The 18,770-nt window shown below is 49.8% G+C and overlaps 1 long non-coding RNA gene across 1 annotated transcript; it reads right to left on the reverse strand.

Moving 5' to 3' along the window:
• Nucleotides 1–11,018: 11,018 nt before the first annotated feature.
• On the reverse strand, nucleotides 11,019–17,618 carry LOC142030757 (uncharacterized). Its single transcript, XR_012650273.1, has 3 exons — nucleotides 17,375–17,618; nucleotides 16,986–17,044; nucleotides 11,019–11,710 (listed from the first exon to the last, which is right to left on the reverse strand). It is a non-coding gene; the product is annotated as an uncharacterized LOC142030757 (long non-coding RNA).
• Between the last annotated feature and the right edge of the window lie 1,152 nt (nucleotides 17,619–18,770).

Genomic DNA, 18,770 nt, shown 5'->3' on the forward strand with positions numbered 1-18,770 from the left:
CAGGTTTAAAGGGCCAGTTTCTTTAGACTTCCAATTTCTTGTTGGTGCTTTCTTTATTCTTGAATAATGAAGCCAAGGTTCTTCTCCCAGACCTTTACTGCTATAAGGGTTGTTAAAATGACTCGATACGGTCCTTTCCACTTCTCCGTGATTTTATATATATTCAATCTAATCTCCCGGTCGGAAGGGATGCGCTGCTAAGTCCAATTCTAAGGGTCCAGCTGTGGAGACATACTGACAAAGTTCCTGAAAAGAATTGCTTAAAGAAATCATAACACCTTTTAAAAACCTATCTCCAAAGGCATTCAAGATACTCAGAACGTAGGACTCTTGATATGGTCTTTCATACAATATTTCATAGTGACTTCAATTTGCTTTCTCTTCTGGCTATACTCTGATTCTTAATAGAGCCATGGGTAATGCTCTAACCCATGTGAGAGGTTTCCTGACAAATTTTACTCGACTGTTGCTTAAGGGTATAGTTCATTCTCTCTCTCTCTCTTTTTTTTTTTCCCCCCCACTTGCTTGTGGTCTATGTGGGGTGTGATAGTCTCAATCTATAGATAATACTTTGCTCAACTTGTCTCCTAATCTTTGCTATAAAATGAGGGCCATTGTCAGATGACATTCTTACAGGCACCCCACATTTTGGTATTATCTCTTTGAGCAAGACTTTGACTACTTCCCTTGCTTTCTCGGTGCGACAAGGGAAAGCCTCGGGCCACCCAGTAAAGATATCAACTAAAACTAGGATAGATCCTTCTTTTCAAGGCAATTCTATAAAATCAATTTGCTAATATTCTCCTAAAAAAATTTCCTTCTTTAATAATCCCAAAGATGATCGTATTACTGATTCGGGGATAATTTTATATATAAATTTCACATCCGCTTATAATTGTTTAAGCAATCTTTGTCGTATTTCGCTTTCTGTTCCCCAGTATACTTTGTGATGTTCAGCTCGGGCAACTTCTCTTATTATTGTGGGTGGGACTCTTATTTGACCTGTCGGTGTTACAGCCTATCCTGTTTCATTTTGTTAGCCTGCCATCTAATAATTAATTCTTCATCTTTTTCATTATACATTGGAGTTTCTTTAGGCAACTTTATACTTTTCTCTGGAACTAGTGCTAGGATGCCTTTTTCTGCAGCCTCTTTAGCAGCTTTATCAGCCAGTCGGTTACCTGCGTTCGGACCGGTCTTACCTAACTGATGTGCTTTACAGTGCATTATCGTGACTGCTGTTGGTTTTTGAATGGTTTCTAACAATTTCAGTATTTGTTCTGCGTGCTGAATGGTGGTTCCTTGCGCAGGTAACAGTCCTCTTTCTCTCCGTATCGCTCCATGTGCGCGTACTGCTCCAAAAGCATACTTTGAGTCTGTCCAAGTGTTGACTCGCTTTCCTTGACTTAGTTCCAGAGCTCGAATAAGAGCTATCAATTCAGCCTTTTGGGCAGATATCGTCGAAGGCAAAGTTGGCAACGCAATTACCTCCTCAGTAGTTATTGTCTATCTTGATAAACGTTTTCCTTCACAGATGGAACCGCTTCCGTCGGCATATAGTTCCCAATCCGTTTCTTCTAGCGGCACATCTCAGAGATCCAGTCGGCTGGAGTAAACTCTTTCGATTGTCTGCAAGCAGTCACGTTCCAGTTCTCCTTTAACTTGATCAGTTGTGGAAAACGCAACAGGGTTAACGGTGGTAGTAGTTTTTAGGTAAACATCATCTTGTTCCAGCAACACCACTTGGTATTTCAGCATCCTGCTAGGGGATAACCAATGCCCCCCTTTCTGTTTTAGCACAACCGTTATCATATGGGAAACGTACAGTAATCCTTTGTCCTCAGGTTAAACTTACGAGCTTCCTGGATCAGTAGCACAGTTGCAGCGACGGCTCTCGGACGACCAGAGCATCCCAGACTCACATTACCTAATCGCTTCGAGAAGTAGGCCACAGCTCGCCCACTTGGCCCTAAATATTGGGCCAGGATACCCAGAGCTATACCTCTTCTTTCACAAGCAAAAAGTTCAAGTGTCTTTGTGAGATCTGGCAGGCCTAGGGCTGGCACCCCTATTACAGCCTGTTTCAATTCTTGGAAAGTAGCTTTCTGGGCATCGGTCCAATCCATTGTTTGAGGTTTTGAGCTGCTCCTATAAAGGTCAGGCCAGCAAGCCACAATTTATCATCTACAGGTGACACCACTCGACCATTCCCGGAAATGCTCGTCATTAATTTTTTTCGTCTTATGTTCGGGGAGACGACAAATTGCCTCTTTTCTCTCAGTTCCCAATTGTCTCTGCCCTTTTAGGATTTTAAAACTCATTTACATAAGTTTCTTCTTTCTGGGTTATTTGGTTTTTTTCTTTTGACGCTCGATATCCACTGATTCCCCAAAAGTTCAAAAAGTTAATAGTTAACTTTGTGCATTGTTCTTCCGTCTCGGCTACAATTAACAGATCATCCATATATTCCGGCAAGATTTCTTGATTACTTTCTTTCTTCCAAATCTCTAAGTCTCGTGCCAATTGATTTCCAAAAACGGTAAGACTATTCTTAAAGCCTTGAGGCAAGACTGTCGACGTATATTGTGTTTTTCTCCCAGTCTCAGGATTTTCCCATTCCAAAGCAAAAACCTCTTGACTATTGGGATCCAAGGGAATACGGAAAAAGGCATCTTTTCGGTCTAACACTGTGAACCATTCTTGTTTCTCCGTTAGGGTCGTTAACAAAGTATAAGGATTTGCTACTACCGGATGAATATCTTGTACTATTTGATTTATTGCTCTGAGGAGGTCTTGAACTAATCTATCATCTTTTTCATTAGCCTTTTAACAGGCAAGATCGGGGTGTTATATCTGGATTCACATTCTATTAACAATTTGTATCTTAAAAATTTTTGTATTACCATTACTAACCCTTTCTGACTTTCCGGTTTTAGGGGGTATTGTTTAATTCTTACCGGATTCCATCCTGGCTTTAAATCAACTCTCACGGGTTCTGCTTTTCGGATTTACCAGGAACTTCCCAGTCCAGACGATTGGAATTACAGCATTAGACTTTGACTGGTATAATCTTCTGCTGTCGGTAACCATCCTGTTAACAACAAAGCCACTGCTTCGATACGTTTAGTTTCTGGAATTAAAATTTTAATCTCTCCATTTTTAAATTTAATTTCTGCCTCTAAGTTCTCAAATAGATCTCTCCTTAACAGGAGTTTAGGAGAATTTGGCACATACAAAAACTGCTGAGTGACCCGTTGCTTTCCTAATTTCATTGTGAAAGACTTAAAGAAGGGTCTAGTTTCTCGTTCACCTGTTGCACCGACACCACCAATTTCTTCAAAACTTAACTCTCCCTCTAAGGTATTTAAAGCTGAAAAGGTGACTCTAGTGTCAATGCAAATTCAATTTTCTGTTCTCCCAGTTTAGCTGTAACCAGAGGTTCTGCTGGGAGACTCCCTTCCGGTCCCCGTCAGATACGTTCACTTAAAAAGAACAAATCTACATGTGGCACTTTATTCCAGTTACTCTCTCTCCTACAAAACGACAGTAATCGCAATATAGTATTGTAACTCAAAGTTCTGTTCGTTTACCATTTTTCCTGCAACTCACCCCAACGTGCCAATAAACATCCCGACGCTGATGTTTTTGGTACCTTTTCATCAGCAGTTCCATTTCCTGCACTCTTATTCTTAAACAATTTTGCTAATGCCATTATACTTCTATACATTCAAATACCAACTACCAAACAAATGCAAATGACAATCGTCCCAAATAATACACAAAGTCCAACCCAGCAATAGCTTTCGCTTATGACTTACGGGCAGACGCCTAGGCTTCCACTGCAGACGGGGACCCTCCAAGCCCCAACCCTGCGAAGCTTTCGCCACGCCTCACAGGCAGGCTTTCCAAACAAATTCCAAAGCAGCGGCGCCTCACCTTTTTTCCAGGGAACGCTGCGAGGAGCTTTGCGAGTCGAGGGTGACGGTTCTCCCCGACAATACCTCGGTGCCGGCCGGAGTTCGATCGACACTCGATCTCGTCCAGTCTCACTCGCAAGGTCCCATCTGGGTCGCCAAAACCGTTACCAAAATCCAGAATAAAACTCCTTAACACCAACGTGAAGTTAAGAAGCGGGCACTTTGTTTATCGCAGCGCTGGGGACACGGGGGATCGCTCCTCCAAAGGCGTGCCCCACTTAGTATCAAAATCCACCAGTTTTCACAGACTTTTTCTGTCAGGTCATTGTTACCTAAGCTCCTTCTGTAAAAATGCATACTATGCTCGTTCTTAAATTTAACCTTTATAATGATCGGTCCTTTGATTATATAACCTTATCAATATTCTTATTTAAAAACAATCATTGGTCAGTTACACTTAGCTCTGCTGACTGGCATCTTCGATACTCAAATCGAGATGGGAAGGGTAAGGGGGTTTCCAAGCAGCAAACTGGTGTCCACGACAGTTTCCTTGGTTTCCTGAAACAGAACGTAGAAAAGCCAGTAACTTCCTGGTGAGGTTTCTAGGGTTAGCTCTTTCAAACTTTAACAATGTTAAGGTTCCTAGAGTCACGCGTAACACAGTTCCTAAAGTTTCTATGGCTACGTTTCAAACTTGACAATCCTATACGTTATGCTTCACAATTTTACTTCTTAATCAAACCTAACTCTTCTATGTGATTAAATTTTGATTTCTTTACCAGAATACTTGCAACAGCCGGAGCCCAGCAGGAACAGGGGGGGCACGGCCCGACCCCCCCAGCGCCTCACCTCCTCCTCCTCCCCTGGGCTCCCTCACGGCCCCTCGCCCCGTGCAGAGGGAGCGCAAACGCAGCCCGGAGGGCAAAGAGGACGGACGGCCAGCGTTTATTCAGTCAGTCGCGTGCCCATCGAGTCCCGCCAGCGAGTCTGCTCCGGGGCTCGGGGCGCCCCCCGGCGCTCCCCCTGCCCCTCAGACACCTCTGATAGCCTATTTCCATACATTCTGTATGGCACGTCTAAATATTGGTATGGTTTTAATATTTTGTACCAGCTGTGGAAACTGGTTTGCTGCTAGGTGACTGCAAAAGTGAGATTTGGTAAATAATTATTAGAAATCTTATACTAACACTACCATTGAAACAATAGACAAAAGTATAGCCAAGCAATCGACTAGCAGAGGTAGGTACTCCTAAGTTTTGCAGTTCTTTGCTCTTATGACTAGATGTTCCTGGACGCTAGATGAGAACAATGCTGAAACTGACCACACGTGATTGAAACTGCGTTAAGCTTCAAGATCAAAGAACAAGGACAAGAATAAAGACTTCGAGGACAGCCAGCAAGAACTTCAAATGGGTCGGTGGTCGCAAAAGCAGCCCTTCGACTCAAATGGATCCTTCATTGCGCGTGATCGGATGTAGGCAGTACTATGATAATCGGTTGCCATCGTTTTTACGTATATGTATTCTAATCTGATTAACATGCAATTACTTATTCTATATAACCTGTTTGTGCTAAAGCGGTGGCATGCACGCTAGGTGGAACTATCCCCCGTGCATCCAGCGCTGCAATGAAGAATGCCTGCTTTCTAAAACTCCAAAACGAGTCTTAGGGAGTTTCTTCGACCGGCTTTTCAGTATCAGAGGTACAAGGGAGGAAGGAAAAAGAAACAAAAGAAAAAAGAAAAAAAACAGGCAGCGGTGTGGGAAAGAGAGGGGACCAGGGGAGGGGCAGGGAGGGACCAGAACGCAGAAGAGGGGAGTCAGGGCCCCGAGGGCCCGGGGCTCACCACAGCTCTTGTTCTTGGCGCTGCCAGGAGAATTTGCCAGTTCAGACGCTTCTTTCCGCTCCTCTCCCGCTCCCCTCCTCTTCTGTAACTCCGGCGCCACGGCCGTCCTCCCCCTAGGAGAACACGCGCCTCGTAGGTCTTGCAAGACGAGGCTTCCCAGGCACGGAGCCTCGCTCGCTCGCTCGCACACTACGTGGCCGTACCGCGCCGTCGGTGCTGCATACGGACCCTGCGGACTACAAAGAGGGATCCTTCCACACGTGGAGAGGCAGGCTCTCTCTTGCCTGCAGCGGGAGGCAGCTGCCGGCCGGCCGGCCTTCCATTTCTTCTTCTCTACCTTTCTGTGGCCTCTCCAGCTTCAGCCGCAGCAGCTCCTGCCCGCAGCCGGTAAGCGCCCCGCCTGTCCCCTCGTGCTCCCGCGCCGCGAGGAGAGGGAGGCCGGGCAGAGACAGCGCGTGCCAGCTTTCCTTGCCGGCGGCGTTTCCTTACCGGGAGGAAGCAACGAGCGCGGCGGCACCTCCCGCCGGTGCCGCATTGCCGTTACCGTCGGACGGCACGTGCAGGACCGGGGCAGCCCCGCGCACTCGCAGCCTCCGGGCTGCAGTACCGAACATTGGTCGCGGGGTGGCAGCGGCGAGCGCTTGGCACAACGCGCCAGCGCGCATGCGCGGCACCCCAGCTGCAGTACCGAACTCTGTTCAATAGGTGGCGGAAGAGAGCGCTGGAGAAACGCGCCGCTACCGCGCATGCGCGGCTCCCGAGCCGCTGTACCGCGTTTTGGTTGCCAGGCAACAGCAGGAGGGCGGCAAAGGCCGCCACCGCGCATGCGCGGCTCCCGAACGCCAGTGCGGCGTTTCGGTTGCCAGGCAACAGCACGAGCGCCGTAAACCGCGCAGCCGCGCATGCGCGGTGGCCGAGGCGTCGTGTCGCGCCTTGGTTGCCAGGCAACAGCGGCGAGCGCCGTAAAAGGCGCATCGCGCATGCGCGGTGCCGAGCTGCCGTAACGCGCTCTGGTTGCCGGGCAACGGCACGAGCGCCGTAAACCGCGTCGCCGCGCATGCGCGGTGGCCGAGGCGTCGTGTCGCGCTTTGGTTGCCAGGCAACAGCGGCGAGCGCCGTAAAAGGCGCACTGCGCATGCGCGGATGCCGAGCTGCCGTAAAGCGTCCCGGTCGCTGGGCAACACCAGGAGCGCCGCCGCGCATGCGCGGTTGCCGCCACGCCGTGTCGGAGCTCCGGCGACTCGGGGAGGCGCCCGTTGGCCGCGCCTGGGGGGCGCCCGCCTCCGTCCCCTCTTCCCTTCTATCGGCTCTCGGGGAACTGCCCAGCGCTGCCCTGGCCCGGCTCGCCTCCGGCGGACCGGGAGCCTGCCGTGGCGGCCGCTTCGCAGCTTCCCGTCCCGCCAGCCCCGGGCGGCCAGGAGGCATCCCCCGCCGGAGCGGATCGCTCGCCTCACCCGCGGTCCCGGCGCTCGCCCGCTGCCGCCGAGACCCGCGCCCTGCGCGCCGCCACGGTGCTCCCGGGCGCCGCGCATGCGCCCGCCCTCGACGGCGCGCCGGGGGGGGGGGGGGGGGGGGTCAGAGCCGGCGCGCCAACGCCGGGCTGCAGTACCACACTTTGCCCACAAGGCGGCAGCACCCGACGCGGCGGCGCTGCTGCGCACCTGTGCGGTGCCGGCGCTGCTGTTCCGCGCTTTGCCCGCTGAGCGCCCGCCCACACCGCGCACGGGGGGCGGCAGCGGCGTTTCCTTACCGGGAGGAAGCAACGAGCGCGCCGGCACTCTCCCCCCGTGCCGCACTGCCGTTACCGTTGGACCACGGGTGCCGTTACAGGGGCACCACCGCGCCTTTGCAGCCTCCGAGCTGTAGGACCCCATTTTGGTCGCCGGGCAGCAGCATCCCCACAACGATCCTCTTCGGAGCAGCGGCTGGATGAGGGATGACTGACAGCTCAGCCCAGCAGAGACCAGACACAGGCGGCAACTACTTACTGGGGGCACAGGGCTTACGTTGCCCTGCCCTTTCCCCACTCGCAGCCCAGGCAGTCATCTTCATCGCCTCCGTTCCAAAAAGCACCCGAGGGCCTGGAGCGTTTACAGCAGTCAAGTGCAAAGAACAGACCATTCGGGTGCTCGCTTCTGTCCCTGCCCCCCCACCCCATTATCTAGAGAGGAGAAGCAGCACAGGGAGCCTGCAAACGGCAGGGGGGAGGGGGGGTGGTCCCCTGGACCAAGCCCCCAGGGACTGCTGTAGCCCTCTGCATGTGGCATCAGGGTTGCGGGAGTGACAGCAGCCAGTCAACAGATGCTGGCGACAGATTTTAAAAACAAAAACATAACGCCTGGTGCAGCTGACAGCCTGAAGGCAGGCCACAAGAGACCCAAAGCTGCTCTGTGCCAGAGGGGCAGCTCTGTTCAGCAGGGAACGCCGCGCACCAGATGCCAGCGGCCCACCTGCAAGCGAGCGATACCCTGGCGACCCTGGGGCTCAGTTGGGGTGGGCGCACCTTTCCTCACCTCCGTGCTGTCAGAACTCTGCTCTCCCAATCCTGCGCGCACACAAGGCTTCTTGTGCGGGGCTTGTCTCTTATCGAAGAAACGCTGCACGGTGTTACTTACCGCCCCGCCCTCCGGCGTGCAAAGGAATCAGCCGTGAAGCAGGGATAGCAAAGAGGCCTGTCGGGATAGTAGTAGTCCTCAGCAGATGACCGCAGAGCCCTCGAGGTTCCATCTTTGCTCCCTACAGGAGCGTGGCTCCGCACTCCTTGCCGCTCCCGCCAGCAAGCGACACAATTGCCCTTTGCCGCCTGCAACACGCAGTACCTGCACGGCCCCAGTACTGCCGCTTACAGAGCGAGAGGCGCTCGCTATAAAGCGGCAATGAAGAACAAGGACGGCCCGTCAAGATGGCAGGACGAACATAGAGAGCCTCCAGCATTAGCCAGGCGGGGCTTGCAACTCACCTCGTGTCGTGGTTTAACGCCAGCCAGCAACAAAGCCCCACGCGACCGCTCACTCGCTCCCCCGCCCCCAGTGGGACAGGGAGACAATCGGAAGGGCGAAAGTGAGAAAACTCGTGGCTTGAAACGAAAACAGTCTAATCATTAAAAAGAAACAACAACAACAACTTGCAAGGAAAAGAAGAAGGAAAAATGACAGAGAATGGGGTGCAGGCAGCATGCCAGGGGTCTGGAGCCTGATGGATGATGCGGGGGGGGGGGGGGGGGGGTGGTGGTGTGGATTATGGAAGAGGGAAAGGAAGCGGGGGGGGACGACAGGGGGGACGGGACAGGAGACAGAAGAGCAGGGCATGCGGGGGGGAAACAACTCGCGTGGGTTAAAAACTCGCATGGGTGAAGGGGGCGGGCTGGAGCAGCAGGGGGCATATGGGGGAGAAACACACACGGGGGGGGGGGGGGGGTAGGTGAGGGTACAGAGGTGCATGGGGGGACACGGGTAGGGATGACCTACCCCAGGGAGTCCACCCAGGATGATCCACAGCAGGTAACTCGCCTGGGATAACCCGCAACAGAGCATCCACACCAGATAATCCACACTGGGAGGACCCCCAGCAACACCCCTCAAACTGCCTGTGCTTCACCCCCAATCTTCCCCAAACTGGGGAGTTTTCTGCTTTTTCAAAATACTCCGTTTGGGGTGTGTTTCAGTGCTTTTCCACAACATAAAAAGGGGTGATCTTTTGGTTGTGGTTTTGTGCATGAAAATGGGGTGGGTTTTTTGCTTTCCAGCTGCACAAATCCAGGCGGATTTGGCTTTCCCAGGAGTCCCAAATTTGTTTGGTTTTTTCCGTTGCAGACCCAGAACCAGGGGGTTTGGGGTTGTCCTGGTTTCGGCTGGAATAAAGTTCATTTTCTTCTGACTAGCTGGTACAGGGCCATTTTGGATTTAGAATGAGAACAATGTTGACAACACACCGATGCTGTAGTTGTTGCTAAGCAGCGTTTAGACTAAGTCAGGGACCTTCCAGCTTCTCATACCGCCCTGCCAGCAGAGGCTGGGGGTGCACAAGAAGAGTCGCTGAGCTAAAGGAGGATGCCAGGTAAACAGGTCAGCTCGAAATACACCACCACCTTTAAAAGTTAAGAGCGATTTGAACACTTAAAATCAGCACTTAGGCTAATCGATACCATTTTGAACACCTTCTTAGCATACAAGTAAACACTCTCGCCGGTGTTGGAAAACGTCTCCTCCCTTCCTTACAGCACTGCTGCAGGGAGATAACCCCGGGAGGCTGCGGGACGAGGTCGTACACAATCAGAATCTACGCTTACGGATCCACCGCAACAGCTACAGCCCTTGCGCTGCTGCTGCTGCTGCTGCTTTGCATCTTGCTTGTTTGGTGAATAAAGCTGAAAGCGAAGTGGAAAACTTCAAAGAGCAAAATGAAAAATAAAGAACAAATCTCAATCATTCACTTTACACTAAAAAGGTGTGCCCATGTTTATATACATCCAATAAAAATACTTATACTATAAAAGTATTTGATTTTCCTTTTCCATTACCTTAGCTTGCACAGCTCTGAATTCATACCATTAAATTATCTCTCTCCAAAGTACACAGTTATAACGGGACTAGGGGTTTTTGTGCGTGTTGCATAACGCGGAGGGACACCTGGTCAGCTGAGCTGCCCAAGAGAGGTGTACTGAACTGCCAGGGAAACGCACCATTGAAAGCCAGACAGAAAGAAAGTACTTCAGAGCACTCCGTCAAAACATCAGGAAAAAAAACCCATAACATTCAGTTGCCTCTCTTTTTAAATGTTTAGACAAATACCTAACTGCTTACATACACCTAACAAATCATATACTACAGCTATCTGGCAGTTACAGTTTAAACAATGCAAGTCAATTTGTAAAATCCCCAGCGCTGCAATACCTCAGACTACCAAAAAGGACTGGCAGATTTCCTAATGCTTTTGGCAGTACTGAAGCATGCAGAGCAACACTTTTTCATGTTATCTCGACCGTTACAACTGAGAAACCAAAGACCAGTGATGCCATCAACTTTAGGAAGATGGGCTGTGCTTGGGTCTTTGGAAGGAAATTGACTTTTTTTTTTTTTTTCTCTCTTTTTTTAAAGAGAGTGAAAAGTCTCATTACTGATGACTTCTACTGTCAAGTTGATCACCTCTGAAGATCCACTCTGATGGGAAGTTCATAAAACAAAATTTCTTTGAGAGAGAAAGACTTCCATTTTGGAAAATCTCTTTCCAACTGAAGTCAAAATTACACACTGTAGGTGAAAGGAAAAAATACATTACTGAAGCAGTAACTCGTCAAAACCACCTCAGGACTCACTGTCACTAGTTACAAGGCTGCTAATGCTTCCTGGGAAAGCCTGGAAAACACACAGATGCGACGCCCATTTGCCCTGTTTTGTCCACGTCTCTTCTTTGACCTTGACTGCTTTTAGTACAGATGCTAATTATCTCCGTAACGTTTTTGAGCACTACTATAAGATATTTAAAAAAAAAAAAAAAATCATTGACTGTAAAAGCATAAAGGTTTTATCATGAAAACAAAGTCTGTTTCTTCTGAACAGCTGAACTCTTAAGAACAGTTTCTTCCCTCTTTTAGGACAAAATTAGTTTCACAGTATCATTTACTAGCAAGCACACAGAAACAGAAGATTATGCTTTCAGGAAGAGAAGATAAACTGAGGGAAGTAAACTTTGTATAGGTGTAACATGCTCCAGAACAGAACTTATTTTTAGTATTTGTGTTAAAATATTTAATGTAAAAAAAAAAAGTAGGAGAGTTGGCACACTCTCAACATTAAAGTCCGTACCGCAAGTACCTTTGGAAAAACACAGACACACATCGTAGGCGTACCTTGTACTTGCAGGCCACTACGGAATCTTTCCGTCTGTCTCGTACCGTCACGGCAGAAGAAAGGGCAACCACGGCGAAACGGTGCCAGCTGACATCCAGCTGAGAGAAGAAAAAAAAAACATTAGCACAAAGCTGGGTAGGAATCCAAAGCTGCCTTTTTTTTTTTTTTTGTGAAGGTTTGTGAAGACAGTACGACTGAGCGGAGGAAAAACTATTTTTGCGTCATCTTCGGTACAGTTGTTGACACGGGCCACTAGAGCTTTTGCATTTTTCAGACGACTGTGCCTTTTTTTTTTTTTTCCCCTTTCTTTTTTGACTCACTGGCAACTTTACTTTCACTAGAACTCACTTTCCTAGATACACGCAGGTGACAGACATAGAGACCTACCGACATTTTCTCAAGCCTTAGTATAGCCGAGGCTTCATCACCCTATACGTCCCAAGTTGAGTATCTTTGCTAAAGAGCACAGCAACATATCTGTCCTTGTGAACTGCCTCGTTGCAAAAAAGGAATCATTTTTTCCAGGCCGTTGCTCCAAACGGGCAAGATCTTTTAAAACCGCAGTTGTGCCACCAAACCCGCTCAGGGTCCCTCCTAGCTTTTGACCACCCTGAGATTTAACAGGCACACGCTCCATTCCATCTTCCAACAGCAAAAATACGTTAACGCTCTCGGACCCAGAGCGCAACCCTACGGATGTCCACGCACACACCCTGCCGTTTTGATGAGGAGCCACCGAGCATCCCTGCGAGCACAGCTGCACGCGCCAGATCGGTTTCCCCTACGCCGCGAGTTACCGGTTCCGGTGAACGTAGTTTCTGACGCTTTAAACCGAAAACCGTATCTCGACGCTTCGCCACAGTAGAAACGACCCATCGCCACAACGCTACAAAAACGCAGTAACACCAATTGCAAACCCACAGCAGCAACAGCTCCAGAAATATTTAGACCAGGAACAAGGGAGAAAAATAAAACAGCTTCATCTCACGCACAGGGGAGCGGCAGGCAGAGAAAAGGGTCGGCATTCTGAGCCCTTACAGAAAACGGGCATTCTCCTTCCGTTCCTCAGCCCGTCCGTTAAGGTCTAAATACCGCAACACTACTACGGCAACGTCGAGAGCAGGGAACAGCAGCCCTGCCGCTGGACTTGCCGCTGACCCACGCTATTTACGTAGCAGGACGCGTACGCAGAGGGACACGTTTTGCCACACGAAGCCCTGAACTTCCTGAAAATTTACGTTTACCAAAAAAAGCCATTTGGAACATATTGCCAAACAACATTCGGCAAGAAAGCTTTGATGCCTTTGACACACGCAAGTTTTTGGTCACTTGCTATTTGCTTCCTGTTGCTGCTGCTGTTCTTCCTTCAGAAATTCTACTCGTAGCCCAGTTATTCACTACTGGTTCAAGCATTTGCCTTCCTGGTATTACCAGCACATTCACAGAGGCAAATAACTTACTTGCTCTTCTACAATTATCCAAACGACAATTACAGCCATGAAAGAGAAGGAGAGGTCAGGCAGCAGAAGAGCTCTGCAGGCTGGCACCAGTCAATATTGCACTCTCGAAGAACAAACAACAACAAAACAAAACCGTGACCCTGTATCCTTCTTTCCCTTCCCCCCCCCCCCTTCTTCTTTCAGAGCTCATCCCTGCCTCAGCATTTTGTCTTGTCAGAGCACGAAGCGCAGGTGATCCGTACCCTGACTGTAGGTAATTAGGGCCTGGCGGTCGGAAGATCTCGCGTTGTACGGAAAGTTAGAGCCCAGCGCCAATTTTGCCAGCGCCATCCCCCAAAAGGACCAACCACGCCTTTTAGCGACTGCTCTGTTAGCACTGAATCAGTTCCCCCGGGGGGAGGAAGTAAATAGTCCCACCCAAAAACATTGGGCCACTCGAGCATTAGAAGAAGGCCCGCTAGTTATAATCAGGAATGAGTTAGGAGAATGGGAACAAGGATGGAGGCTAGTCCTTACAGGGCGGGGGTACGGCGCGGTCAAAAAAGACGGAAAAGTTAGGTGGTGTCCGCTTAAGTCCATTAAACCAGACCTCCAGAATAAAACTAATGAAAACTGTGAGTTTTTGTCCACAGGACCGGATCATCGGACGCCCCCGTGATCCATACTTCCCGATGGCAACAGAAAGTGACGAGCCGGCAAGCGTCCCGTCCGAACCAGAAGATTCCGCACCGGCGGAGCCCGGACAATATCTAAGCAACCTCGGCAAGGGAAAGTTCCGATGCTTTTGTGTAATCCTGATTTTAAAGCTTATCATTGCAGGAAAGGCAGAACCAGATTACAATCCCCATCGGCCATTCAGGTGGGTCCTACAAGACCTCACCAGCGATCGAGTGATAGCGGTAAACGTGACAGCAGGCCCCCCAACTTTCGTGGTAACAAATTTCGATTTGTTCCCTAAACGTGGAAGTCCTAAATCAATATGGGGAACGTATTGGTGTCCTAGTTCAAACCCAGGGAAGAGTTACTGTAACTATCCAGGACGTTGGTTTTGTGGGTACTGGGGATGTGAAACTATCGTGACGAGCAATAGATGGAAACCAGAAATAGAGGACAAAAATTTGCAAGTAGAATGGGGACCAAACGGGTGCAATCGTCCAAAATTCAGACCCAATGGATGGTTAGCCAACAAAGGTACCTGTTCCCATCTGGTTTTGAAGATCCAGAACCCGGCTAATATGGGATGGGTCGTGGGAAGGAGGTGGTCAGTATTCATTCACAGCGCTTTCAAAGATCCAGGAACAGTGGTACAGATCCTTAAAATAATCTCACAAACACCCCAAGCGATCGGGCCTAATCCAGTTCTCAACCCACCAACACCGATATATAGCAAAACACACGATATCGAAGTTACAACCCCCGATAACGTCCAAACCCCTTACAAAAATCTTCTTTGGAAAATAATGCAAGCTAGCTTCCAAGTATTGAACGAGACAAATCCAAATCTTACAGAGCATTGCTGGTTATGTTACGGAATAAGACCACCCTTTTATGAGGCCATAGGAGTAAGTGACCTACCCATGCAGACAAATGATGCAAACCCAGCCCAGTGTATATGGGACACAGAAAAACAAGGCATTACGTTATCACAGGTGGTAGGGAAGGGAGTGTGTGTAGGCAAAGTCCCAGAGCATAGAGAACAACTGTGTTCCAATAAGATGCTGAGTAAAGCCTCTACCAAATGGTTAATACCAACCAAAAATGCCAAGTGGGTCTGTTCTACTACCGGAGTTACGCCTTGTTTGTCATTAGAAAGCCTTCATAGGTCCTCAGAACATTGTATCCAAGTGTCCATAGTCCCAAAAATTTTGTACCATCCCGAAGAATTTGTCTATAACTATCAAGCTACCCCAGAACATCATTTGATGAAACGAGAACCCTTTACAACACTAACGGTAGCCACCTTAATGATCTTAGGAACAGCAGGAGTAAGTACGGGAGTAACATCCTTGGTACACCAAAGCAAAGGATTCAGCGCCCTAAGAGTAGCAGTACACGAAGACCTAGCAAGGATTGAACAATCGATAAGTGCATTAGAACGATCAGTTAGATCACTATCCGAAGTAGTGTTACAAAATCGAAGAGGATTAGACCTAATGTTCTTACAGCAGGGAGGAGTATGTGTCGCACTGAGGGAAGAGTGTTGTACATATGCGGATCACACTGGAGTAGTGAGAGACACCATGGCTAAACTGCGAGAAGGACTGGAGAAGCGAAAAAGAGAACGGGACGTGCAACAAAACTGGTACGAATCACGGTTCAACCGTTCGCCGTGGTTGACCACCCTGATATCCTCCTTGATAGGGCCAGTCACGATAATTCTGCTAACATTGATTTTCGGACCTTGTATACTGAAAAAACTTGTGTCGTTTGTCAAAAAACGACTACAAAGCGTTAACATCCTGTTTGTAGAGCACCAACAAATGCTTTAAGAATATTTAACATTGTCCCTAACAATTTCCTGACTTACTCCTTAACTTCCTTACTTACCTGTCTTAACTAATTTACGGTGTTTATAGTTTTTAATATAGTTTTCTACTTAGATTTATAATATATTACATATATTTTTTAAGACTTTTTATAAAACTAAAACATTTTTGCTAATTGTATTAATATAATTTTTATAACTAATTTAACTAATTTAACTAATTTAACGACGCATAGGGAGGGGGGAAATGTAGGTAATTAGGGCCTGGCGGTCGGAAGATCTCGCGTTGTACGGAAAGTTAGAGCCCCTCTCCTAATGACCAATAGTGTTTAATTTACGATGTAAGCAGACGGAAGTGGCGTCGTAAACCAAAGGTATATAACACCGTGTCGACCACTAATAAACGCCATTTGCTGTCCACCACATTGGTGTCCGCAAGCTGATGGACGGGGGTCGCCGTTCCTGAACCAGGTCGCCACGCCTGCATGCCAGGCGACACCTGACGACTTTTGCGTGTGATGAATGCCTGTTCAGAAATAGTCCAGATCTGCAAGACTGGTGTCATTTCTATGGTTTTAATCATCATAACTCAAATTTTATTTACTCACGCATTTGTGAGGAAACTAATTAACTTTCAGACACTGCCTCTCCTTTTTTTGAGGGGTGGGGGTGGAAATGTGTTAGAGACTGAAAAACATTACGATTCAGAGCTCCCAACCACGAGGGAGTGGTGGAGAAATCAATGAAAGCAAAGACCAACAGCAGCAACATCAACTGAAAGTTGGCTTTCATTCCGATCACGTACTTAAGCGACTCTCCTTGCAAGGCTGTGCCTCGGTCCTAGGAATGACTAGTCCCTTTTTGGAAGGACAAACTTTTTCACTTAAAAGTCCTAGACTGAAGACTCCGCTGAACGGAATGGGGATTGTGCCACGGGACAACATGCCATCAACACTCTTAATGGGGAAGGGAAAAAAAAAAAAAAACCAACCAAATAAAAATCAAGTACCAGTTCCCATCATGTTTCACTCATTACATTTCTACTGGCATCTAGGTGCTCAAAAACGAACTACAGGGACACCACATATTCCTAAAAATTCAGTTATACATAAAAAAGTAAAAGGCTATTTCCAACTTGCCCATAAAATCAGTATGAACAGAGAGAAGAGAAACACTCGACCCCCTAAAGAAGCTAACAGGCAGCTCTGAATTTACCAGACAGGAAATTTCATTCTTTCACCTGAACCAAAAACACATCACGGGACCAGTTCAGGAACAGGGCACGATCTGTTAACAGCAATTTTTCCATCAGCTTTTCGGCACTAGCAGCAAATTTGCCTTCTCTGTGGGTTTAACGTGGAGCATCTGTAGTGCCCTCGAACTCGCAAGTGTTCCTCTCCGCTCCCCCAGCCCGATACGTGCGATTACCTGAGCAGCAAGCGGAATTAACCAGGCAGGATTTTCTTCGTGTGACGCGGAAGGTGACGCTGGGAGAAGAGGAGACAAAGAAATGAACCTGCTTGTCACACCCAGCCAACGGTGAAAAGACAGGGGAGGATTCTGCCGGAAGGGCTCTGCACCCCAGGAGCTCCCGCCAGCCGGTTTCTCTCCCCTTTGCCCGGTACCGAGGGGACGACGACACCTCGCCCGCGCCCCCTCGCAGGGGAGGCTGCCCCGGGAGAGCGGGGGGACCCCCACCTCGCTTCTGCCCGTGGGAATGGACCGGGAGAGACCCTCCACGCAGAGACAGGAGCGTGGCGTGGATTGCATGCCCGAGGGAAGAGGCCGGGCTCCCCGCTGGCAGAAGGACAACTCACCTCCCTGCTGCTCGGAGCTGCTTGCTGCGGACAGCCCTGCCCGCGCCCGGCCGCTCTTCCGCCGTGCTGGGAGCGCAGTCCGGCCGACGGACGCTCCAGCGAAAAGACGCTCCAGCTAATCGCGCCCCCTGCTCGGTTACAGCCGCAGGTACTTTCGCCTCTGGCTAATGCACGCTCCAGACAGCGGACACCCCGCCTCGTTCCAGCTCCCGCTTGCTACAGTTCTGGCTCGTTGAAGCCCCAGCTCCGCACTGAAGCTCCGCCTGATTTCAGCTGCTTCTCCTTACAAGCTCCAGCTACGTGCAACGGTCTGGGCTTTCCATAAGGTTGCGTATCAACTGCTGTCAGAACTGGAGCACTAGGATTAAACAGCAGAGTTACACGCCAAGTAAATATTCGTTAAGTTTGGGCGATTAATTACTTAATAACTATTCTGAGCAGCGCAGAAAGAAGAGCTGGACTCAAAGAGGGCACGTGGGGTCTGAAAAGCGCCTTTCCCCCCCACAGACCATCGCAGATGTTGAGCTCGGCCGGCTGCGTGCCGGCCTCCCGAACTTCGGCGTCCGACACAACCAGACCCCCATCTACGGGGAGGGACCACGCACCCTGCCCGCCCCCCGCTTCCCCCCGCAGCCCCCAACACCCTCCCACCCGCCTGCAAAACCAGCCAAGCCGGCTCCCGCTTTTGGCCCCCACACCACCTGACTCGGGGCCCATTTGGGAGCCAAAAAACCCGGCTGCTGAGCCTGTTCTCAAGGCCCAAACACGCAGGGCCGGACCTCTGTTTCTGGGCCCAAAGCCGCGCAGCTCGGTCTGTTTCCGAGCCCCCAAATCAGCCACGCGAGCCTGTTGTCAAGCCCCAGGAACAGAAAACTTGTTCTCCATTTCTGACCCTGCAGTGCCCACGGGCGACGCCGAGCGTAGCCACCCCACAGCCCTGCACCCCCGGGGCCCCACGCGCAGTTTCGGGGAGTGCTCGGGACCTGCAGAGGGCCCGGCCCCACGCCTCTGCAGGGCAGCCCCAGCACAGGCAGGGCGTCGCTTCTCGATTGCCGTTTCAGGCTTTATTTCCCCGCCATCACCGGCACGGCCAGGCCCCCCACCCCAAACCTCCCAGCCGAAGCACCCCCGCGGGTAGCCGGGCCCAGCCACCCAGAAAACAAGAAAACCAAAGAAGGGACAACAAGACAGACAACGTGGGGAAAGGCAAGGAGAAGGACACAGAAACAGAGAGAGCGCGGGAGGGATAGGGAGCAGGACAGAGAGATGGAGCAAGAAAGGAAAAAAGGACAGGAGGCAGAACCAAGGGAAAGAGACAAGGACAGGAAGCAGGACAAAGGGACGGAAGAGGGAAAAAAATTAGCGACGGGCTGCAGGACAGAGATGAAGGGATTCA

The sequence above is a fragment of the Buteo buteo genome, chromosome 5 (assembly GCF_964188355.1).
Source record: "Buteo buteo chromosome 5, bButBut1.hap1.1, whole genome shotgun sequence".
In the NCBI taxonomy this organism is placed as follows: domain Eukaryota; kingdom Metazoa; phylum Chordata; class Aves; order Accipitriformes; family Accipitridae; genus Buteo; species Buteo buteo.